The sequence below is a fragment of the Triturus cristatus genome, chromosome 12 (assembly GCF_964204655.1).
Source record: "Triturus cristatus chromosome 12, aTriCri1.1, whole genome shotgun sequence".
Taxonomy (NCBI): domain Eukaryota; kingdom Metazoa; phylum Chordata; class Amphibia; order Caudata; family Salamandridae; genus Triturus; species Triturus cristatus.
This window is the reverse complement of record NC_140595.1, coordinates 636,250,387-636,276,475: the sequence shown is the minus strand read 5'-3', so window position 1 is coordinate 636,276,475 and position 26,089 is coordinate 636,250,387. Positions and strand designations below refer to the sequence as shown.

At 47.6% G+C, this 26,089-nt stretch overlaps 1 protein-coding gene across 1 annotated transcript in view; it reads right to left on the bottom strand.

Moving 5' to 3' along the window:
- ZCCHC14 (zinc finger CCHC-type containing 14) overlaps window positions 1–26,089 on the bottom strand; it is a 680,296-nt gene that overhangs the window by 536,126 nt on the left and 118,081 nt on the right. The window lies entirely within an intron of this gene.

Genomic DNA, 26,089 nt, shown 5'->3' with positions numbered 1-26,089 from the left:
TTCCCTCCTTGTCCCCTACGGACCCTCAGGAGATATCGATCTTCATCAATCCATCGATCTGTTCATATAGCATCATTTGTTCTTCTTTCTTCTTCCGGGATCTTGAACGAAAACTTGGATGCGGGATACACGATGTGGCACACAGACCACAAATCGCTGGCCCACATTGTAGACATAAGCAGCAACTGAATAGTATGAGAAAGCCAATACCTAGGAAGGATAGGATCCTCTATCCCCAGGCTGACAACACGCTCCAGAACCAACCGGACCAAGTCCAGGTGCCTGGACTCTGGTGTATCTGGCTTATAATCTTATGAAGGCGAGTTATGGCTTTATATACTGACGGCGAGTTTTCTGGTATGAAAACACAGCAACTTGATCCGATGACCCTACAAGCTCCGCCCCTATCGGCCAGGATGACGTCAAGGACAAGACGATTTTGAAGCACAACAATCCGCATCGCAGACTGCTCCTCTGTTAAATTGCCTAGGGCGGAAGTAGTCTCGTTCACTACTGCTTCAAGGGTTCTAGTTAATCTACGTATCAACTTACTATTAGTGACTGTACCTATATAGGGAAAGAAACCTTTATTGAAATCTGTGTATTGCTCCCATGCCGTTTCAGTGTAATCGACAATTGGGAGATCTCTCTGCTGTCTATTGTGTACTAAATGGGTATTTCTGTGATAGTCAGGAGGGGCTAGGAAGACAGGTGGCAGAAGGAATGCTATGTAACAGGTACCATCCCAATCTAGAGGTAGACGTATATATGCGGTCTGGCCACATATGAAGTAGGAATGACGGGAAGCTCTAAATGTAGACTTGCCTTGATCACTGAATTTTATTACAGTGGTGCATTTACTATGGCCCATGTGTATGGAACCATTCTTTCTTACACATAATTCCCCTTTAACTGGGAATACTGACATAGCGGGCAAGATTGGCGTAGCTTCAGATTCAACATTCAGAATCATGAGGTTAAGTGTAAAATTACCTAATCCATATACTTCATTTTCTAGATCAGTTCCTGTTCTTTTGGGAAGTCCCTCCTTGTTAGGGTAGCAGACTTTAAGCAAAACTAGGTTCAGGTTTCCCCATACCCAGTTGTCTTGATAAACTACGGAATTTGAATCTAGAGAATTAATCAAACTAAACCATGCTCCACAGGAGCCATTGTGTGTGAACGGATATGGAAAGAGGGGCAAAACTCCCTTATAGTTCTGATAGCCACATATCCAACAATTTGTAGCATTGCTGGTCTGATGGGAATGATGTAACATACTAATGAATGTGTTGTTGCGCAGCGCAAATCTATAGGACAACTCATGCGGAGGTAATTCGCTAAAAGAATGTTCAGCAGTAACATTGTAAGCATGCTTAGAAATAGGGTAGTACATATGTAACAATACACTCGAAATGATGATCAGAAGACTTAGAAAAAACAAAATTAATAATGTAACTGTGCAGTGACTACGAAGCGATTTACAGTACGCATGTTTTTTAAGCTTTATCTGTCTATTTCTCTCTCTATTTCGGTCTAGAGGATACAGGTCAGAGACAAATTCAACCGATTCACCTTGGAGAGGACTTAAACAATCAAATTGTCTGACTTGCTAGACCTTAGCTTCAGTTTATAGAGTTCGTGTTTTGTCTGTTCAACCAAGGGAAGCTTTGAGTCTATCTGTGAGGGAATGCAGGGCTGAGTGTTCACATCGGACGGTAGTCCATAAAATTTCTTGATATGACTCGAGTGCAACCACCCTTTACGTCCCTCAATCTTCACGGCTGTCCTTGTTGTCAGCAAGACGAGTTTGGGTGACTTCCACCTGGGCTCCAACTGGGTCTTCCGGTCGAAGTTCCTCACAAGAACCAGATCACCTGGAACCACGTAATGGGGCTTCACCTCAGTGTTATCGGGAAAAGCTGCAGCTACCTGTGAACGACAAGATTGTAGTGCAGACATCAAGGAAGCCAGGTAATCTGTCAGCATATTACAGTCAACATCAGTGATTTTGCGAGGTACAGGCGTCCCCCACATATTTGGTGGTCTACCGAAGATCACCTCGTACGGGGATAGCCCTGTTCGAGAATGTGCTACCATTCTCATGTAAAAGAGCGCAACTGGTAAGGCTACTATCCAATCGACACCTTTTTCTCTACATATTTTGGACAATCTAATTTTCAGAGTTTGATTATGGCGTTCCACAAGACCTGCTGCCTCGGGATGTCGAACACAGTGGAATTTCCATTGGTAACCTAACAGAAGTGAAACGTGTTTCATTAGTTCGGATGAGAATGGCTGGCCGTTATCTGAGTACACGACACGTGGTAAACCGAATCGTGGGAAGAATTCTCGAACTAGCTGTTTGGCAGTAGTCGGGGCAGTGTAATCTGAAACCGGGTAGGCTTCTGTCCAACGGGAAAGAGCACAAACAACTACGAGAACATATTTGAATCCTCAACATCGTTCCATCTGGATATAATCCATCTGGAGGACTTCAAAAGCATGATCGGGAGGTTGAAATCCACCCTGTTCTACGGGGATGCTTTTACCTGGATTAAACTGACAACATATCATACAGGTACGTACTTTCTGTTTGGCTGCTGCTCGCAAGTGTTTGTTGAACCAAATGTGTTGAATACTGTCTAGCATAGCTTTTTCTCCTAGGTGCGCTGGACTATGTATTGTGTTAATGATGACTTGAACCATGGAGTCGGGAAGAAACCATATAGATTTTTCCTTCGTCATCCATCCTTGATCCGTTTGGATCCCTCCTAATTCAGTCCATTTCTTTATTTCTTCTGGTGTAGCATGTGTCTGTATGTCAATTACATCAAGGGCGGGATCCTTAACTGTCATGCAATGTGTTGGTGTCGAAACTATTGTCTTTGTCGTGTCAGTTGTATGAGTCTGGTTCTGAGCAGTCTGTTTAGCTGTTCTGTCAGCTAGGTCATTACCCTGAGAAATGATATCGGTAACTTTTGTATGGGCTTTGCATTTCATAATCGATATTGCAGTAGGTAGATGAATCGCGTCTAATAGAGCTTGAATGAGGGGTCCGTGTTGGATGTGGGCACCGTGAGAAGTTAAATAACCTCTCTCTCGCCACAGTACGCCGAAGTCATGGACGACTCCGAATGCATAACGTGAATCTGTGTATATGTTGACTTTCTTATCTTTGGCTTGAATACAGGCTTGTGTCAGAGCGATGAGCTCTGCTGCTTGAGCTGACAAAGTGTTAATACAATTTGTTTCAATGACTTCAGTGTCTGTTGTGACTGCGTAAGCGGCCACTAACTCTCCTGTACTTGTTCTCATACATGACCCATCTACATACAATGTCAGGTCTGGATCTGATAACGGGATGTCTGTCAAGTCTTGTCTGGGTTTCGTCGTGATAGTAATGACTTCAATACAATCATGTGCTAATGGATCTGTTCCGTTTACTGGCAAAAGTGTGGCAGGATTTAACGTATTACAACGTCTGATTTCTATGTGTGGCTGAAACAATGTTAATTCATAACCAGTGAGTCTCGCTATAGTCAAGTGTTGTGTTTGTGTGCGGTTCAAGAGAACCTCTACTGCGTGTGGTACTTGTACTGTCAATTGGTGTCCTAACACTATGGCATCGCTTTGTCTGATTGCTAAAGCTGTTGCTGCCACCGATTTCAGGCACGCAGGAAGAGCCTGAGCTACTGGATCTAATGTACTAGAGAAATAAGCACATGGTTTGTGTGATCCTGCTTGTTCCTGAGTGAGTACTGACAAGGCAGTACCTTTGCGTTCTGTAACAAAGAGTGTAAAAGGCTTACTATAACATGGTGTTGCTAAAACAGGAGCTTGGCATAAAGCTTTCTTTAAGCTTTCAAAGGCATGTATGTGTTCTTGAGTCCAAGGGAGGACAGTCGATGTGGCTGCCTCCTGTGTTGTCAACTGGATGAGTGGTTTTGCTAGAAATGCATATTGAGGGATCCACTGCCTACAGTATGAAGTGAGACCTATAAAAGCCCGCACCTCCTTTTGTGTCTTGGGTGGTGGCATGTTAGCAATTAACTGGATGCGGTCGGGTGTAAGCTGTCTTCCCTCCTTGGACAGCGAGTGCCCAAGGTAAACAACTTGCTGGACACAAAATTGCAGCTTAGAAGGGGACACCTTGTGCCCCTTGTCGGCCAGAAATTTCAAAACCGTCAGTGACGCTGTTTCACATTCAGGTTCGCTTCGGGCGGTGATCAGCAGATCATCGACATATTGAAGCAAGGCAGTGTTAACTGGCATGTGGATACTGTCAAGTTCTCGTTTCAGTGCTTGGCTATAGATGCTGGGGCTTTCTGTGAATCCTTGAGGAGCGCGTGTGAATTTAAAACTTCGTCCATTTAAACTGAATCCGAACAAATATTGACTTTCCGGATCTATTGGGACGCTAAAGAAAGCATTCTTGAGATCAATTACAGTGAAGAACGTTGCTTCTGAGTCAATAGCTGTTAGTAATGACGAGATATCTGGGACCACAGGGTATTGCGGTACAATACATTTATTTAATTCGCGCAGATCAATAACTAATCGATATACTGGTGATGCTTTTGGATCCGTTCTCTTAAGAATCGGAATTATCGGGGAATTACATACATTGGAGTCGGTTTCGACAACCACTCCTTGTGCAATGAGCTCGTCAATGATTTGCAGCAAAGCCACAACAGCATCTGGGGGTAACTTGTATTGTCGCATTCGTGGTAGTACCACTCCTGTTTTTAGTGTGACTCGGTATGGTGTAATGTTCATGCAACCAACATCAGTGGGGGCTTGCGCCCATAAATATGTAGGTAAATTCTGCAGCCGGTGATCCATGTCTCTGGACACGTAGTGACCCTTGAAGTCACGTAGAAATAGTCGTACTCCTTCCGGAGAACAACATATTATGGCTCCTAGAGCTTTCAATGTTTTTATACCTAACAAGTTTTCTGGACATGATTTAGTAAGTAATAAATCTGTGGTTCGTGTCAATGGACCAACCGTAAGTGGAAGGGGTTGCGTTACTTCATTAATGATAGGCTTTCCTGAGAATCCAAGGGAAATATTCTGTGAGCCTGAGAGGGGTGCCCCTGGAACTTCACTGCGTCGTATAGTTGTTCTGCTTGCCCCTGTATCAAGTAAAAACTTTCTGTCTTCCCCTAATAGTTCACTATGTACATAAGGTCCCTCTTGATCTACAGGAACCTCGATAAGGGGTAAGCCAACTTCCCTCTCTAGGCTATTTCATGTGTATCGCTGATAATCGGGATAGTCATTTTGTGCATACTGGTACATCTGTTGCGTTGTTGCTTGTGTGGCAGCAATAGGCTGCGCTTGTGGTGGTGCTACGGTCTGTTGTGGAGCTGCCTGTTGCGGAGCTAGTTGTTGCGGAGCTGACCTATGTTGTGCATGCTGAGGGATTTGTTGTTGATTCTGATCCTGTCTAGGTGGACGTGGTCTTTCCTGGGTTCTACCCGTGGCGTATTATGTTTCAGAACTGGACAATCGTGTATATAATGACCTTGTTGTTTACAATAGTTGCATGTCCCTTTCGCCGGACCTGTGGTATCACCCTTTTTATGACCATCAGTTGGAACTGACTGGGCAACAAGCATTTTCATTTTCGTATCTTTCATACGTCTTTGTTCATGTTCTTGTTCTTCTCTAATTCTATTGTGGTGATATTGTAACATCTGTAACATCTGTGACGGGGTGTTACCTTGCCAGGTACTCTCAAATTTCAATACTCTATTCTTAACTTGCGGCAGGGAATTTTCAACTAATTTTGTCACAAACAGATGTGGATATGACTCGCTACTTGCTTTTATGCCACTATTAATACCAAAACATTTTTCAAATCGGGAATAGAAATCACTAGTGTCTTCATCTTGCTTTTGTTTACAGGCTGAGATTGCACCCCAGTCTTCTTTTTTCGTAGTTAATAAACGTGGCAGTACCTGCACTAGTAATCCTGGTAGTGCTGTAGTCTTTTCCCCAAGCCCTGATCCTGCAGCTCGGGCCTTTTCTTCGTTTTCTAATGCTGTCCAATCTATCTTTTGGTCTCCCACCTCCCATTCTTTTTCTTTGAGTTTCTCGTAAACACCGGCAGGCATTAACACTTTCAATATTTTCATAATGTCGGGGTAGGTATACTCTCCCATGAGTAACATGTCTTTTATCTCTCGGTGGAAACCTGCTGGATCCTTGTCATGGCTGGGTACTACTTTCTTCATTTCTAATAATTCAATTTTAGTTATAGGCGTGTACACAAACACGCGTGTAAAATTATTATCTTCACCTCTGATTGGGTGTACTTCGCGTAACGGATTCTGTCTATCTATGTGATACATTTTTCTTCCCATAGTGGGAACTGGAACGTGTTCTGGGCATACGAAAACTATATACTGGTTTCGAAATTCTAGAATTTCTTTAATTAAATCAGTACCTGACCCTCTCCATTTATTCGTGAGTAATTCGGTCAATATGTCAGGTAAGGGTCCAGGATCGGAGTGTTGGCTTTTATATAATATAAGGAGGTGTTGAATCATGTATATACTAGCTAAACGCTGTTCGTCTGGGGCAAGATTCAGAAACGTGTGTGCTAGTGCATCATCACTGTATTTGCTGGGACTGTCAGCCCATTGTACTGCTGACCTGGCTAATTCTTGTTCGTCCATGGAATCGAGCATATGGTACCCCCTTCGGTCTCGGAGTAATTTATCAGCAGCTTGGAATAGGTGTTCAGGGGACCTTGTATTTAACATAGGGGTTTGAAAATGTCTGTTACATTCTGGACGTATCGGACGTATCGGGTCATTAAAGCCTCTAGTATTATTATGGGGTCTTCCTCTACCTACGTAAGCTATCGTATCTAATTGTTCTGATTCTTGCTCCTCCTCTCCCTCTGATTCAATTCTGTCTGCTTCTCGTCTTTCTTTATGTATTCGTTCTACTTCCTTGCGGATCTTTCGATACATGGCGATTATACACGCCTGTCTATCATGTTTCTCGTCTGATATGTTCTGACCCCATTTGGCAAGTTTTTGCATGGTATCATGATCTGCCTCAGGCCTGTCTTGGTTCCGGATCACGCAGTTTATGAAAAAACGTAGTAGTTGTCTTTGTACATCCACTTTCTGGTATTCCATAGCTTCGTTAATACTTTCTGGGCCTCGCCCTGTTTGGACAAAGTGATATATATTGTCTAGGTGTTCAACCATTCCTGGTTTCGTCATTAAATACAATGTAGCTCGTCGTATACGTAGTGATGATAGTAGCAATCTGTCCTGTTTACCTGGCACTGGATCGTATCTACAATCCACAAGATGTTCTTTAAACATGTCGGATGTCGCTAGTTGGGGTGTACGTTGGAGTGCTAAATCTCTAAGGGTCTGTTTATTTCGCGGCGGTGTGGCAAACATGTCTGTCGTACCTCCTGTAGCACCATCTGAGGAGCTGGGCAAGAAAGGATTTGTTGGATGTAAAATAGAAATTGTAGATGCGGGAAAAACGGTAGAAACGGACGGACCTGTGGGAATGGGCGTAGGAGTTTGTTGTTGCGGGGATACAGACGGATGATCTTGACGTTGAACACCATCAGCAAGCGGTGTGTGTGGTATGGTATTAGCATACTCGGGAGCTACGTCATCTAAATAGGAGGAAAGGAAAACATCTTTTGCTGTTTTAGGATGCGTTTTGGGATGTGCTTTTGTCGGGAGCAATGGAGGTGGCAAGTCTTTTGGTATTTCCGGGGTAGCCTTAGGTAACCCTTCGGCCAGAAGAGGATACATACCATTCATAAGGGTATTTCTTTGTCTATCTACTTGTTCTGATTTTACTCGGGTACCTTCCTCAATTAATAGATTTTCTCGGGCTTTATTTGAATTCTCCTTACTTTTCTCTTCCTGTCTGAGTGCTTTTTCTGTACGTCTATATGATTCTTTACGCCATAATTCAATGGCATCTTTCTGTGACTGTCTGGCTTTCTTTTTCCATAATTCTTCTTCTACTCTCATGATGCAATCTGCATCCCAGGTCCCAGCTGCGGGCCATCTCTGACTCTCTGACAAATCCTTGGTGTAGTCCACCCATAAATCAAGAAATAGTACGGCATCTAGACCATGTTTATGGTACATAAAGTACCCTGGAGTGTCCCTAGGTGGAATGGGAACAGCTTCTTCGAGTACCCCTTTTCTGGTTTTGATCTGTCTTAATTTTGAAAAGAGCGGCATTTTTAGACCTTATTACTCGAACACACTTAATACAATAAACACAATAATGAACAATCATTCACACCACAATATGTAGAACGTATTAAAACATTTAACATTTAACAGTTTAACGAACGATGATAACTAATAGAAAACTAGTTACTGACATAATACTAACACTAGATAATACTTAATTATATGCAAGACATACTAGATATACTGCTAAACAGTACAGATACACTGTTGAAACAGTGCAGACCGGATTTGTGTACCCAAACCCGTCTTGACCGGCACAACCTATGTGCACGTTTAAATGCCTCCCCGGCAATGGTACTCACCGGGTAGCGCGGAACGGAAGGCCTCGGAACTGAACTGAAACTGGACCGGACTGGACTCGACTGGACTCGGAACTTCGGAACCTGGTGGGCCTCTGTATACCTCGGATCTTGCTCTCTCAGCTAGGCTCTGGTTGGGATACTTCGCACTTCTCACCGCCTCGTCTGGGTGTTGATCGCAGCCTCAGTCGCCCCCGCTCGGCCGGAGGGAGATACAGGAAATCCTGCAGGTACGCGTTTTTGTCCGTTCAGCTGTGGCAGGAGACCGGGCCTGCAACGCACCTCCGGCGCGTGAGATGAGAAAGTGTCCCTGTTCGGGCGCCAATTTATGTGGTAAATATTTCATTACCGGTACTATTTTTTATGCGGTAAAGTCTAGTAAGAATAACTGAGTAAATATAAGAGGCAGAATCCGTGGTATTAGAGGTTCTAAAAGGCTTTATTCCTCTACAAAGGAATTACAGTTCGAACTGTAGGCTTCAAATTCCTTCACCACGAAGGTTCAGGAAGGGAAGGCAATACATTATTGACAAGTAATGATATTTATATGAAAAGTATTACATTAAGACAGATGCAAGAGGCGTAACAGCTGATAATACAGATAATGATACACATACGTAATGAAAAAAAGGCGTAAACATAGGCGTAACTAAAAACGTCATTAAACAGGATGTCACAAGTGGGTGGATCCATAAGAGAATCCTGCAATGTCAGCAGAAATATTTGGCAGAGATGCGCGCGCAGCCGCATGACGTGTGATTGACGTGCAACTAGAGGGTGAAGGGGCTTGACATTTAGCTCTACATGTGGAGACAGAAGTCTGGGGGGTCATGTCAACCTAATCCCAAATCATATCTAATATCTTATGTTTAAAGAACTGTATTATCCAAGAGGAAAGGTCTCTATGATGGAATCTATTCTATACTGACTGTTAGTGCGTGTACAAGCGTCTAAGTGTCTACATGAGATGCGAGGGGGCAGGAATCTTCCATGGTAACAGGGGCTATGAATTACTTGCATGAGGACAGTGAGGCCTGGCCCTTTGCACGGTAGCTGGAAGAATGTTTACCTAAACTACTAGACAGGAATGCATCGGATGAGGAGCGGAGCAGATAATCTTGAAGGTGAAATACAGTTTTTGGCAGGCAACAGGCTGGATCAGGCACCGTTAGCCGCGCAGGGAGTAGGACAAAGTTCATGGATACAGATGCGGGCTCGGACTGGAGCTGTCAGAGGCAGAAGGCAGGAAAAGGCTTGATGGCAGAATTCAGGGCCTACTCGCCTGAATCTGTAAAATGTGGAAAGTGAACCACATAAAGTCGGTGGCCTTTCATACTTAGGAATGGAATATCTGACCCATTCATGGCGAATCTGAAAGAGGACATGTTGACGGTGGACGCACATGTATTTGCGTCTTCATAACTGGAACTGGAGGGAACATACATGTACTTATAGCATGCACATGGAGCCGTTGGGGTCTACGATAGGGGACATAACTGATCACAAAATTCATATTTCCTCAGCCAATAAACTCTAGCAAGTGCGATTTTGCGATTTTTCTTTTTGGGAAACAAGGAAACGGAGCTTGGATATATGTACAATATATATATATATATATATATATATATATATATATATATATATCTCTATATATATATCCATATCTAGATCGGTTTCAGAGTTGAACTATAATGAGTCTCTTTGAAGGTACATGAAAGGTAGTAAAGTGTGGTACTGCTGCAGAGTACAACACATTTTTCCTGCTAGATAGAGATATCTGACTTTTGTCTAGTGTCAGTTTTGATGCCACAAAGGGCATGCTGGAAAGAACAGATCTGTATTATGTGCATAGATCAGTGGATTAGTAAAGCCACACAGTAGAAACGCTTTGAAACAGATGAAATGTATGTGAGAGAGGGGCTATGGAGGGATGAGGGGCTTGTTTGCAAGGATGGTAGTGAGGAAATCAAAGGAGGCCATAGTGTGCAATTGTAAACCACACGTTCACCCGTAGGTATCTTGGAGCCAAAATGAGGGTCGCACTGGCTTCCACCAGCGCTAAAAGGCTGTGATGATGGGTATGTGGCAAGGTAAAGTAATACGGTGTCTTTTTTCTCTTTCTTAGTCTTTTTGGAGAGCGTACGGATTTCGCAAAGGAAAGGTAAGATGACTTTGTCATTATTGACGGTTAAACACTTCACTCACGTACACACCCACCTACACTTTGAAACCAACAACCTATCTGCCTTGTACATAGGATAGTGTTTTAAAAGGATAGTTTTAGGCACTAGCAGAGATGGCATATCGTTGGATGAATGCTGCTCAGGCCCCAAGTCTGGTGCTGGAGTCCAGCTCTGAGGCAGGATCGCAGACTGAGACAGCAGATACTAAGACAGCATCTGAGGGAGAAGACAATGAAGCCAAATCTGGGAGTGATTTTTCAGTCGGCGCAGTTCCATCCGACGGCTCATCTTCCAGCAATTCTGAAGGAGAAGATGTCAGTCGTGCTGTCCCTTTGCCAGCACAGTCTGTGCAGCAGGACACCAGTAACAGGTTAGAGCAACCCAGAGTGCAGGCACGCACGGCGGCAAGCACAAATTTGCGTGCCGAACAATCTGAGGGAGCAAAGAGGCACTCTTGGGCCTCATTCTAGGGTGCGCAAGTGGACTCCCACTTCTTTAGGGGAGTTGAAGATATTTTTGGGCCTCATGCTTAAAATGAGGGTAGTGCATAAACCAACCTTGCTATCCCACTGGTCTACTCGCACGGTTTGGTTATCCCCCATCTTCGCACCATACATGAGCAGAGAGCGTTTTTTGCTATTGCAGCGCATGCTGCATTTCAATGACAATTCTGCTGCATTGCCCCGGGACCAACCAGACCAGGACAGGTTGTTCAAAATTCAGCCTGTCGTGGAACATTTGTCTGCCAGGTTTCCAGAGGTTTATACTCCTGGAAAGAATATAGCCATTGATGAGTCCTTGATCCGGCTGCTGTTTAGGGAGTACATTACGAGCAAACGCGCTCGCTATGGCATCAAGCTGGTCACGCTGTGTGAGAGCTCAGCTGGCTATGTGTACAGCTTGAGAATATATACAGGGAAGGACACAACTCTTAACCCTGTAGGTTGCCCTCCCACGCTAGGGGTCACAGGAAATATCGTATGGGAGCTTGTCCAGCCACTTCTTCACAAAGGATATAACCTTTATGTGGACAATTTCTATACAGGAGTAGAGCTGTTCAGTGAGCTCTACAAAGCTGGCACCGTGGCTTGCGGTACAATTCGTTGTCGCCGCAAAGGATTCCCGCAGGAGCTTGTTTGCAAGAAGCTGCAGAAATTCCAGAGCACTGTGTTGCGTTCCAACAAACTGCTCGCAGTCAAGTTCTCAGATAGGCGTGACGTGTACGTGCTCACAACAATTTATGCTGAGAGCACTTCCCCTGCCACGGTTTGGGGTAAGATGTCCGAAGTCCACAAGCCCACCTGTATACTTGATTAACAACAAGTACATGGGCGGAGTGGATACGAACGACCAGGTTCTTCAGCCTTACAATGCGAGTTCTAAAACACGCACTTGGTATAAGAAACTGTTTACTCACCTGATCCAGATGGCAACATACAAACGCGTATGTCGTTTATCGTCAGACTACCACAGGAAGACTCATGCCTTTCCTTGAATTTCAGTTGTCTGTGATTGAAAGTCTCACTGCTACAGAAGCAGCAGCCTCCACTTCATGTGTTCTGGAGGACGTGGCAAGGCTGCAGGAGTGAAACTTGGCTGATAAAATTCCTGCAACACCCAAAAAGGAGCGACCATGTCATTGTTGTAAAGTGTGCTCGATGCAGGGAAAGAGGCAGGAGCCTCGTGTTTACTGTCCCCAGTGCCCAAGTAAGCCTGCCTTATGTTTTCCTACTTGCTTTATGTTGTATCACACTAAAGCAAAATACTGGGAAATTGACCGAGGTGGAGCTGCCAATAGGTAAACCTTTCGATTGGTGTGAATGGATACCTACTGTCTGTGGGCCACTCCTTCACTACGCAAGCAGATGCAGAATATTTCTTCCTCTACTTCAGGAAATCATGGACTTCTCAACACCTTTATCTGCTTTGAGAACGTGGCAGTTGTGCTGTCCGCCAGTTGACAAGTACATTATAGTCCCCACGCTGCACATACTGGTGGACAGAACATACGCCACGTTGTCGCAGAGTACTCGTGTTTCACATTCAACCGTTCTTCATAGTTTATGGTGTTCGCTTTAGAAAGCTTTTGAAAATTTCGAGCATGTTTGCCTTAGTTTCAAAGGTAGTATGCATGCCCAGCTCGAGGAATGGCTTTGCTGCATACTCGGGCACCCCCCAACTTGCATCCACAAACTGGAAGCAGTTGGATTTAGTACAGTGAGAGCATTGATAGCACGTGACAGTAATGTTTTCTCATGCTTCAAGTAGCATGAGATGGAAGGCATTAGTATAGGGTGTCTTGACAATTAGACAGGATTAGTCAGGACTCTTGAGGACAGACATGCGAACGGGTTAGAACAGCTTATGGTAGGTGCGCTTTCCGAGGAATATTGCAAAGGTTGAAGGCAGATAGTAAAGGTAGTATAGATACACATCATGACATCATCTTCACCTAGGGATTCAAATACATTGGTGCCACACTCGCACTGAATTTACTATAGTACTTATGGGTCAATGCTGCTTGCCATGTTCATCCTCTGATAGAACTTAGTAGATGGTCAATTTGGTGTATGATAAGTGCATTAAAGTCACTGCACATAACGGTGGATTGGACATATGCTACGTTTTCATGGACTACCCATGTTTCACATTCATCCGTTCTTCATAGTTTATGATGTTATCTTTTGAAAATTTCCAGCATGTTTGCCTTAGTTTCAAAGGTAGATATGCTCGCTCAGTTTGAGATATGGCCTACAAGGATACTCAGACACCCCCCAACTTGCATCCACAAACTGGAAGGAGTTGGATTTAGCATAGTGAGTGCGCTAAAGGTGCATGAAAGACATGGCTTCCTGAGCCTCATGTGGCTGTCATGGAAGCCATTAGTAAAGGCTCACTCGGTATTGCGGAAAACGTTTTGGGCCCTTGCCTGTCGCGGGTACTTGGGCCTGTTGCGGGTACTTGAGCCTCCCACACGAGTGAGGCACCATTTGTATCGGGAGACCCGGGGGAACGCTGAGAGGTAGGAAATTTGTGTCAGCTCGGTGACCCACAACTTTCCCACACAAAAATGTGTGGAAAAAGTGATTTTTTTCATCAGCTAAATTTGAGGTTTGTAGGGGATTCTGGGTAAGAAAACGTTGGGGGTTCCATGCAAGCCACACCTCCCTGGAATCCCCCGGATGTCTAGTTTTTAGAAATGTGTGGGTTTGGTAGGTTTCCCTAGCTGGCCGCCGAGCACGGGGCCAAAACTCCAGGTGACCCCCCTTGCAAAACCAGGTTGTTTTGTGATAGGCAATTTTGATGTCTCCTCAATACGTTTTGGGCCCTTGCCTGTTACGGGTACTTAACCCACCCACACAAGTGAGGTACCATTTTTCTTGGAAGACTTTGGGGACTGCGGGGTGGGTGGAATTTTCTGGATCCACGCAGATTCCAGAACTTTCCACCACAGAAATGTGAGGATAATGTGTTTTTTTGACACATTTTTAGGTTTGCAAGGTATTCTGGGTAACAGAAGCTGGTGAGAGCCCGTCAAGTCACTCCATCCTGGATTCCCATGGGTGTCTAGTTTTCAAAAATGTATAGGTTTGGTAGGTTTACCTAGGTGCCGGCAGAGCTAGGGATCAAAATCTACAGCTAGGCACTTTGCACAAAAAGGGTCCGTTTTCACAGTGAAAATGTGGTGTGTCCATGTTTCATTTTTGGGCAGTTTCCGGTCGCGGGCACTAGGCCTAACCCACACAAGGGAGGTACCATTTTTATGGGGAGACTTAGGGTAACACATAATTGTAGCGCAACTGTTATACCTATTGACTTTCGATGCATTTCTGCCTTACAAATGAAAGACAATGTGTAAAAAATAACTCATTTTGAAAAATGACCTATAATTCTCATGCTAGTATGGGTACTCACAATTTCGGAAATGTGAAAATAGCGGTTTCTAAACTCTATATTTTGTTCCAATTTCAGAAATACATAGGTGTCTTTCATACCGATTTTTCCATGTATATATTTTCCCAAATTAATTGCTGTATACCCGTTACATAATAAAAACCATTGCAAGACGCTGCTCAGTTATTGGCTCTGGTTTCATCAGATTCTTGCTGAACCTACAAGTCCTACATATCCCCACAACCAGAAAGGTCCTGCGAATGTAACGGTATATTGCTTTCAAACAGCTGTCATAATTAGAAGTTACAGGTGAAAACGTTGGCACAAATGGCTTTTTTTCAACAAATTTTCAATTTGTCCGATGTTCAACTGTTAGTTTCTATAAGGAAACCTTGAAGGATCTACACAAAATGACCCCTTGCTGAATTCAGAATTTTGTCTACTTTTCTAAAATGTATAGCTTTCAAGGATCCATTATTGCTTTTATACCCATTTCTACCATTAACTGGAAGAAGGTTGGAAGCACAAAAAATTGCTAAACCAGGCTATATCCCAGTAAAATGCCAAAACTGTGTGAAAAATGTTGGTTTTCTGACAAAAGTCTGTGAGTCCCTAAAAGCTGGGAAAATGGTGATTTCAGCCCCACAAACCCTTTGCGGATACCATTTGAAGGAAAAAAACAGACTTTCATTTGCAGCACTTTTTTCCCCATGTAACAAACAAAAATAAATAGCTGTATTTTGGCTAATTTCTGGGTCCCCTCCAGGGGAATCCACAAACCCTGGGTACCTTTAGAATCCCCATGATGTTGGAAGAAAAGGACGCAAATTTGGAATGGATACCTTATGTGGTCAAAAAGTTACAGAGGTCTAAGCGCGAACTACCGCAAATAGCTAAAAAAGGGCACAGCACTGGAGGGGGGGGGGGGGAGGGGGCAGCAGTTGAGGGGTTAATGTCTTACCCATTTACTTACCTTCGATAAAGCTCTTTCTGGTGGAGACTCCTTCTAGCCCATATTTCTCACCTCTTGAGTGTTCCCCAGGCATCAGACTAGATCTGGAAACTTTTTTGATGCACCTCTGTGCACCCGGAAGCTGGTGCGGTGCAGCTGTGCACTGACAGCGTTCCACTCTGGAAAGCACATGCGGGACCTATTAAGTGCCACTCCCACCCACATGCGATAGTCAATTGCTTTCAACACCGTCTGTGCTTCCAGATGTGGAGCCCCAAAAGCAAATCGGGATATCAGTGTACAGATTCCTAGGCATGGGATCTTAGTAAAGTACAGAGTCAAACCACAGAACGGGGAAGATGGGAGGATTGGTGAGGAATCTACGGCTAGATAGATTTTCTACCAAAAAGAGCGTTACTGAAGGTAAGTAAGGTTTTCTTCTGACAAAGACTTAAAGCCACAGATTCCTCACCTTTTGATTAGATACAAAAGCAGTACCTAAGGGAGGTGGGCTGTGCGTGGACTCAACCCAGAAAGTCCGCAAGGACAGAGCGGGCAGAATGCCCTTCGCGGAGGACTTGTTCACAAAGCACAATTGACTGGACAACATATGGGACGCCCATGTAGCCACCTGGCAGATGTCTAAGAAAAGAACACAGCGTGCTAATGTACTCGTAGAAGTTTTGGTCCTGGTGGTGTTGGCCCAGCGTCTCTCTGAAAGCTGCTTCTTTGCCAGTGAACAACAGATTTTAATGCAGAGCACGATCCAGTGCGAGATGGTAAGCTTCTGCACAGCCTTGCCATTTTGTGCTCCAGGTAACCCCACAATGTAGAAGCTAAGTGTACTCTTAGGGTTCAAGCGATGAAGCCTCTCCTCCTACTTGGAGGGGTGATGTGGAGGATAGAAATCCGTCAGTGATGGATTGTCTGACAAGGAACGGTGCCACAACTTTCATTAGAAAGGATGCCCTAGTATGCAGAACCAGCTTGTCTGGGAAGAAGTTGTTGTGTGGAGGATGAATACAAAAAGCCTGGAGATCACTTGATGCCATGCAGAGATGATGGCAACCAGGAACACAGTTGGTGAGAAGCGGTAACAGACATCTGTGGAGCAACTCAAATGGAGTATACATCAGATACGCAAGGACAAGATTGAGGGCCCATTGGAGCATCACAAACGGAGACAGTGGAAACATATGTTGCAGCCCTTTAAAAAAAACAGATGATTTAACCCCTTCGGTGCTCATGACGGAATGGTTCCGTCATGACCCACGGTTGAGCTGTGCTCATGACGGAACCATTCCGTCATGACCACGCCCGCGCAAGATTCCGTCAGCACAGCGGCGGAATCTGCGCAGCATCGAAGGGGTTAAATAAAGAGGGCTATCCGGCAACCATAAGACGGTCAAGAGGGCAAAAAGGTAAACCCCAAAATAGAAGGTCTGCTGCCACCAATACTTTCGTGAGCACTCGAGGGGCACTGGTGAGACCAAAAGGAAGCACAGCAAACCGAAAAAGCTCCTGTCCCACCATAAAACCACTGGTAGCGCTGATGGGCCTGAAGGACGGGTATATGGAAACAGGGGTCCTATAGGTCCAAAGCCACCATCCAGTCTCTAAGGTCGAGGATAAACAAGAATTTGGCCTGTGTGAGCATTTTTTATTTCTCCTTAGTGGGGAAAAGCATTGGGAGGGTGTATTTTTAAAATAGGACGAAGGCATCCACCGTTCTTGGGCACCAGAAAGTAGTACAAATAACAACTATGTCCTATTTCTGGCGTGGGCACCTTCTCAATAGCTCCTTTGACCTAAAGGGCTTGCACTTCCTAGGAGAATGGTGGAAGGTGTGGTGGCAAGAGAACGTAAGAAAGAGCATACCCACACCAAACAATTTGCAGGGCCCATCTATCTAATGCTATTGCCTGCCAACTCGGCAAAACTAGTTGGATCCTGCTTCTCACCAGGTGGCAGTGCTTCACTAAGGGCATACTAGATGGGTTTGGCAGGTGGGGCTGCAGTTGACTGATGACCTTGCTCAGGTTGAGGTAAGAGGGGGTTGATGGGGACCACAGCCTCGACCGTGAAACTGCTGGGTGACTTTTGGAGTATGGATTGGCTGGTGGTATGGGGTACCTCTGCCGAAGTTACGAAAGGAGCGCTCAGAATGATGTTGATGACGTGTTGCAGCAGACAAGGCCAGGGAGCGTGCAGTGGCCCTACTCTACTTGAATCGCTCAAGTGCTCAGTCTGCCTTGTACCCAAACAGGCATGTCCTGGGGCGCTAGGTGGCGCCGAACCAAGATGGCCACACTTGTGTGAAGCTCTGGCCGCCCGACCCGGAGATCCGTCAGTTATTTGCTGCTAACCTTCTCACCTGAGACCAAATGCGCTGGCAATGTGTGCCCCGAGCGGGGGGGGGGGGGGGGGGGGGGGGGGGGGGGAAGCCTCGCTCCAAGTTTGACGCTGTTTCGCTGCCTGGCCCCGAAGATAGCTGGCCCGACAGCCTGCCTGGGAGATCGCGTCCATAGCTGCTGGAGGCGGAGGCCGGCCGCTACGCAAGACCCGGTGCGGCCATGCGGCGGTAGGCCTCTCGCCGGGAGGAGAGCGGAGCGGCTCCCGTGATTTGGCGGCTTTTGAGCTGGGAACGGCGCGGAGGATCGAGAGCCCACACGGGGCTGCTGTGGCCGCCCCGTGAGCTGTGAACGGAGTAGCAGAGCGGAGTGCTGATTCTGCGAGGACGGCCCGGCGAAAGGCCACGGGGAATGCGGAGCTGCTCTGCTGGTGTCCGTCCCTGGTGAGACTGAGCTGAGCCTTTTGGGCAATGATAGGACGCCCGGCCCCACTGCTTCAGGGGACGACTGGGTGACCGTGGCTGGTATATGTCCCGCACCGTGATGATCCTGCCAGTAGGAGGCTGCGAGACACCGCTGGCTGGGTAGATGCCTGGCGCCGCCGGTGAGTGATTTGTGCCGATAATTCAGGCCTGGGAGACTCAACGACATGTATTATTGAGCTGTCTGCCAGGAGCAAGAGGTTGCTGACCTGCACGGTGGACGGGGCCGAGCTCACTGGGTGCTGTTTGCGCTGAGGCCTGAGGAGGGACGACGCTACCTCGTGGCGCACCCCTGGACTGCGCGCACAATGGGGAAGACAGACGCACGGCAATCTAAATTGCCCTTTGAGGGGAAAAAAACGACCACGCGATCCACCACTGAAGAGCTGACCGCGCCTGTCCCGATGCCGCAAACCTCTCAAGATGCCTCCCCAAACGAGGAACTGAAGGCCATGCTTACGGTAATGCAGCATAGCTTGAACGCCCTCTCAGGGAAAATGAATACCATGAATACCCGGCTGGACTTCCTGGTGCTGAAGGTGGACAAGCACGAAGAGCAGCTCAAGGAAGCCGAACAGAGAATCTCGAACACCGAAGACGCCACCTCTAACATTACCAAACAAATGACAAATATGGACAAGCTACTCAAGGTAATAGCGGCCAAAAATGAAGGAACAACATTCGCCTGATTGGCATTCCAGAGACCACAGCCACGGGACGGATGGAGGACTACGTGGAGCGGCTCCGGACTAGCACGTTTGTTGCGGACTCCTTTTCCGCTCACTTGACAGTTAAACGAGCGCACAGGTCACTCGGCCCGAGGCCCCCGGTTGGCGCGCCGCCTAGACCTATAGTGGCTAGATTGCTGAATTACCGCAATAGAGATGTCGCCCTGCGAAAAGCACGAGACACGCCGAACTTGCTGTACGAAGGAAATTCATTCTCTATTTACCCAGACTTTACTTTGGCTGTCCAGGAGGCACGGAGGAAGTACGTCCAGATCAAGCAGAAACTGCGCACCGCCAACATAGAGTTTGCCCTCCTTTACCCTGCCAAGCTGAGGATTTGTCACCGTGACCGCACAATCATCTGCACTAACCCGCAGCAGGTGGAGGAATTCCTCAGGTCGACGAGGCAGTCCTCCCCGAAACAGGTCGGCGATTATGGGCGTTCCGGATCCCAGTGGCCGGCGGACAGAGACTGAGAGGTGGTTACCGAGGAGGCAGATGCCCCCGTTGTGTCATTGTGGAACCGTAGGCGCTTCCTTGAAGCACTGATGGGGGAGCCGACTTGACTTGCCCTGCGACTGGGATGGAGTATTACGAACTGGGACATAGCTTCAATATGCTACTGGGCGCGCAGCTAGCGCTGGACGTGACGGTGACGTACTGAGGCACTGTCCAGGACAGAGGAGTACTGGGGCATGAGATGTATTGATTTATTATCAAATTGCGGATGTGGGGAGGAAATGCACTGGGAGGCTAACTATGACTCACCTCCCAAGGGGGCTACAGGCATGCTTTAATGGTCCGGAGGGGTAGCAGTCTTTTGACTGGGGGTTGGGCGCCCTCCACCCTGCCCCTCCGCCGCCTCAGGTTTACTGGGGAGGGAGCAGGGAGTTCCGCTGGCTGGCGGGACAGGAGGGTTTGAGAGGCACGCCTGCGCCCCATTACGGGCGGTCCCCACTGTTCACTGCTAGACAATTTTGAACAGACTGTTGTTTGTTAAGGCTGTTTCCTTTTTTTTTCTTTGCGGCTCAGGGCTTCTGTTCAGTCACTGGGCTATGTTAAGGTTAGAGGGTAAGGAGGGAGGGACCTGGGATGCCGGCGCGATTGGGGCGCTGTTGTGGGAGGGGAGGGAGGGGGAAATAGTTGCGAGAGGAATTCATGCTCTGCAGGGAAAGAGCCATAACATGCACTACTCGCTGAGCGCTTTGATGGTATCACAGCACCGGCAGGTGCCCTTGGACAACGCATTACACACCGCGCCATGGGGGGCACACAGGGAGAGAGGTGGATATGCGTGCACAAACCTGCTTGTTAGTGGGGTGAGCACATGGAGGGGACAAGGCAGCGCATATTGAAGCTTTTATTGTGGAATGTGAGAGGATTGGGCGATCCTAGAAAGAAACGTCAAATACTATCCTACCTTGAACGGCATTGGTATAGCTGCGCTGCAGGAGACGCACACCGGGCCGGGATCCGCCCCGACCTTTGGCAGCCGTTGGGCTTCCTGCAGGGTTTTTTCGTCGTACTCTACATACGCCTGGGGCACGGCCATTCTGGTCAAGAGGGGCACCCCCTTCAGGTGTGGGGGGACGCGCAGTGACGAGGGAGGCAGATTCTGCATGATGTGGGGTTCTCTTGGCGTACACTCGGTGGCCATCGTTAGTTATTATGGCCCCAACACCGATAAAGAACAGAGATAAGAAGATCAGGGCACTAGAAAACCTGCACCGATCAAAATAATACAATGTTGTAAATGAACAAAAATGTGGTGCAAAGAGCCAGGGACATGACCTTCATACGCCCCTAATATTTGGTGTCACCCAAAAAAATGCACAAGACCGAAGTAGCTCAGCACACAACTTAAATACAAATATTATAGACAAAATTATTTGTCAGAATCAATAAACAAACAGATATGTGTTGTATCCCCAAAGATTCACGATAAACTTCGTAGTCTTGATGATGAATTTTTCTTTATTTGGTAGTTCAGATTTTTCGATTTAAAAATACAGCATACAGTTGATAGCCAACTATGAATTGGCTATGAACTGTATGCTGTATTTTTAAATCGAAAAATCTGAACTACCAAATAAAGAAAAATTCATCATCAAGACTACGAAGTTTATCGTGAATCTTTGGGGATACAACACATATCTGTTTGTTTATTGATTCTGACAAATAATTTTGTCTATAATATTTGTATTTAAGTTGTGTGCTGAGCTACTTCTGTCTTCCCCAACACCGATAACCCTGATGTCTTAACTGCTCTGTGGAGACAGATCTAAGATATCGGAGCCACCCATGTACTCTGGGCGGGGGACTTTAACACGGTCTGTGACCCAACCATGGACCGCTCTGCGCACTTGCCTCACCACTACACGCGTAGCCAGGGGACACTGAGGAGCTTGGTGGAGGGAGGCGGGCTAATTGACATATGGCGATACTGCTACTCAGAGAAACGGGAGGGCAACTTCCACTCCTCGGTCCACGCGTCCTGGTAGAGACTTGACTACTGGCTTGGGTCCCGAGGGATTTGCCCATGGGCGCGGGGCGTCGAGCACTTGGCGCGAACACTGTCTGACCACGCTCCGGTGTGCCTCGCTCTGGCGTTCCCTGGCTCCTGTTCGGACCCCGGGGGCTGGCATTTGGCCCCCGAGGCCCTGCTTGATGAAGTGTTTAAGACGGAGCTTGGCGAGGCTATAACAGATTTTTTTGAGCGGAATAGAGGCTCGGTTGCGCAGGTGGGGACCATCTGGGAGGCGTTCAAGGTGACCATGCGGGGCATATGCATCTCTAAAAGCTTTGGAGTATTGAGGGACATTCGGAGACGGCTGCACGGGTTGGAAGGGGAAATCAGAGATTTACAGGCAAACATCTAGCGGGCGGAGGCTGGGGAGGACAGAGCTAAGCTGCGGGAGGTGATGTCTGACTACGTCGAGACAGCGGATCGGGAGGCGAGATTTAGAGGGAAGTATGCCCAGGCGAGACGATATGGCGAGGGGGGGGGAGGGGGGGGGGGGGGGGAGACCTGGGAAGGCATTGGCCCAGGACATTAGACGGCCCCGCTTCGCTAATTACATCCTTGAAGTGGAGGACGGGGAGGGTAACTGTCACAGGGACAGAGCCAGGATATTACAGGCCTTAACCGAATTCTATAGGGAGCTATACAGATCCAAGGGGGCCAACACGGCTGACTTTTTGTCTTTCTTTGGGGACATGACGCTTGGGTATCTGAGTGACAACCAGAGGGAGTTTCTATGCGAGCCATTCTCTGGCGACGAACTCCGGGAGGCGGTGTTTCAGCTGCAGTCCGGGAAGGCGCCGGGCCCGGATGGTCTCCCGAGTGACTTCTATAAGTTGTATCTAGATCAGCTCGCCCCTATGTTACAGGCGGTATACACTGAAGCTCGGGAGACACAGTCTCTGCCGCCCACGATGAGGGCAGCCCTCATCATTTCCATTTTGAAGCCAGGGAAACCGGCCAATAAGTGCAACTCGTATCGGCCCCTGTCCCTCATCAATGTGGACAGCAAAATCCTCACTAAGCTGCTGGCTAACCGGCTGAACCTCCTTATGGACAAGTTGGTATTGCCAGATCAGGTGGGCTTCATTCCCGGCAGGTCCACGTCACATAACCTTTGCACCCTTTTTTCGATTATCCAACAGGTAGACCCACAGATTCCGCTGGCGGCTGTGTTCTTGGATGCCACCAAGGCTTTTGATTCGGAGGAGTGGGAGTACCTGCACGCCGTGCTCCACTGCATGGGGTTCCCGGTCGGCTTTTCGGCTTGGATCAAATTGATATACACTGACCCGAGGGCCCGAATGCACATTAATGGCAGAACGTCCGGGACTATACCGCTGTCCCGGGGCACCAGACAGGGCTGTCCGCTGTCGCCGCTGCTATTCGCCCTGGCGATGGAGCCGCTGGCGGCCAAGGTGCGCCAGTACCATCAGGAGAAGTCCCTGAGATGCCTGCTGCGCCCCATCCTGATATCGTTATATGCGGACGACGTCACCTTGTATGTTAAGGACCCGCGGTGTAACCTCAATCCGTTATTGCGCGAGTTTGTGCGGTTTGGGGGGTTCTCCGCGGTGCAGATTAATTGGACGAAATCTCAGATACTCTCTTACTCCGGCTGCCACCCCTTGTGTGGTGGACTACCCACTGGAGTGGTGCGACACTTCTGTTCGATATTTGGGGGTGACTGTCGCCATTGACAGAGAGGAACTGATTCGTGACAACTACGGGTGCGCCATCGATACGCTGCGCGATACGATCACGAGGTGGATAGCAATGCCACTGTCCATGGCGGATAGGATCTCCCTGGTTAAGATGGTGGTGCTGCCCAAGTGCCTTTACTTTTTTCTCAATATTCCCTATCATCCGGGACGCTACTTCTTTGCTACCCTGCGGACAGAACTTCTGAAATTGGTTTGGGGCGGCAAACAGCCTCGCATTAAATGGGAGACTCTGGCCAGGCCATACGCGATGGGCGGACTTGAGCTCCCTAACTTCGAATTATATTACACGTGCGCGCAGGCGCACTATGCGCATTACTGGTTTCGCGGTCCAAAATACACTGCGCATGTTGCTATTGAACATTGGCTGGCGGACCCCATCCCGATAGAAGGGGCGGTATTTCAGACGATGACGCAGCGCGACAGAGACCCTACGACTATAGACTGCACGGTGCGAGCGTGGCGGTGGATCGCGTGCAGAATGCAGGCCCCCATGATTTATTACCCCCGGCTGCCACTTGTGTACCACCCCCGGCTGACCCTCTTTGGTACGCTGCAACAGCTGTGCGATGACCCTCCGCCGACAGCCATGGAGACGTTCCTCTATACCCGGCTGAGAGAGGGAGTGCGGGCCTGCACCCCGGACTACCCGCGGGAACCACCGATGCTTCCCCATATGCACGCACTATTAGGCGCAAAGACTGCGTCCCATCTACGTGGAACTGAGCCCATCGCACAGCGACGCTCGAGCTAAATGGGCGGGCGAGTTAGGGCAGGAAATCTCTGATCGCGAGTTGCTCTTCTGCTGCACGCAGACAGAAAGGGTGTCTGCTAGTAGCAGACTGCGAATCACGCACTTTAAATATTTACAGCGATACTATTATACGCCTGCCCGCTTGCATCGGTATGGGCTGAGGAGGGATGCCAGGTGCGATAGGTGCCGCGCTGATGACGCTGATGTGCTGAATCTGGAATGGAGCTGCCCTGCCCTTCAGGACTACTGGGGGCAGATATTTGATGCGGTGGGGAAAATGCTGGATACGACATTGCTGCCAACACCGTTGATGGGTATACTGGGCTATACAGAGCTGCTCCCGGCGGCGCACAGGAGATTCGCCTCATTTAGTTTCCTCCTTGCTAAGTGGAGGGTGGCTTGCAGGTGGGGCAGAGGGAGGGCACCTAAGTTTAAGGACTGGCTAGAAACAATGATACTTTGGCAGGATCAGCTGGCCCTGTACTCTGACCTACTCCCAGCGGCCTCCCGCCCTCGAGATATATGGGGGCCCCTGAAAAGTTACCTATTGCACAACCCGCTGACCCCGGATGCAGCTCCCCCATCCGCCCTTCCTAGCTAGATGGTGGATGGCTTACCGGCAATGACCTTCTACGCCCTGTCGAGTACTGGCGCTACTAGAACTGGCTTGTGGCGGGGATGCCTGTAGTGGATGGCGCGGTCCTCTGGGTGCTGCACTGTGCTTACAGCTGGGGAGGCGGGAGGGGTTTGTGGGGGAGGGTTGTCCCTTGCTGCGCTGGCGTGCCTGTGGAAGTGCCCTGTCCCTGGATCGCTGCTTGGCCTGACTCCTTTGGGCTGCCCTCGTTTGGCTGCCTCTATCTGTGTCCCTACGGTGTGGCTCTTATTGTTGTTCTGTTCCGAGGTGTGGAAGACTGTGTCCCCCTGGCTCATACACCAGAGATATCTGTTTCTGCCACTTGACGCGGCCGGCCCTTATGGGTTGTTGGCACCCCGCTGTGTATACTTGCTTTACCTTTTTTTTCCACATCATTAACTGCTGCCGGCCACGAATGGTTGTAGGCGAGATGCTGTGTATGTGCTTCATATGTTCAATAAAGGTTTTGGGGGGAAAAAAAACAAAGAAAAAAAAAATCAGGCAAGTCCCATGGAATGTCATGTCAATGAGGGACTGAACATCTTCTAAAAAAATTTCAAAAAACAGGTGAATCACAGCCAAGCATGGGGGCAGTTGGCAACACTGGTGCAAACTTCCCACCCGAGGGAATCAGTGGTGTCCAAGCCACAACGAATTGTGAATTTGGCAGCATCACAACCATCATGTATGGCCTGGTCAAGGACATGTCGTGAATCTTCAGGCACCACAAGGAGGACACGAGCCACCAAATATAAAAGGGCATGCGACTCGCTCCTGAGAAAGTAGTTGGCATTCACGAATGAAGCAACAGGCTGGTGGACGATTCATTTTGCGAACTTATCAACCCACAAAGGTTGAAAACTATGTCTAAGATGAATAGAGTTAGAGTAGATGTATGCTCCTTGGAGTGGAGGGACTATAAAATGTAATAAAATCTGGGGTCAATTTATGGCAGAATCCCTGGTTAGGAAGAAAAAGTGTTGATTATTTTATTGATTTTTAACAAGCAATGAACTGTGTAAGGCATTTGGGCCGCTCTGTTCTGCAATGGATCTTGATTGGAATGAAATTTGTTCTGGACCGGTATTTATACATATAAAAAAAATAACTGATGTGACCCAACTGCATGCATGTCAGTCTTAACAATGTTAGCCATGTTTGTGAATCATTTTCCTCTGTGGAATGTATTGCTTCTGGGCCAGATCATAATGAATTTAACAGCACCCTGAATTTTCTACTGCAGGAATGCCTCTATCACCTTACTGTACTGCTTCTGCTTTTTCCCAAGAGTGGGAGTGTGAGGTCTCTCCCTCCA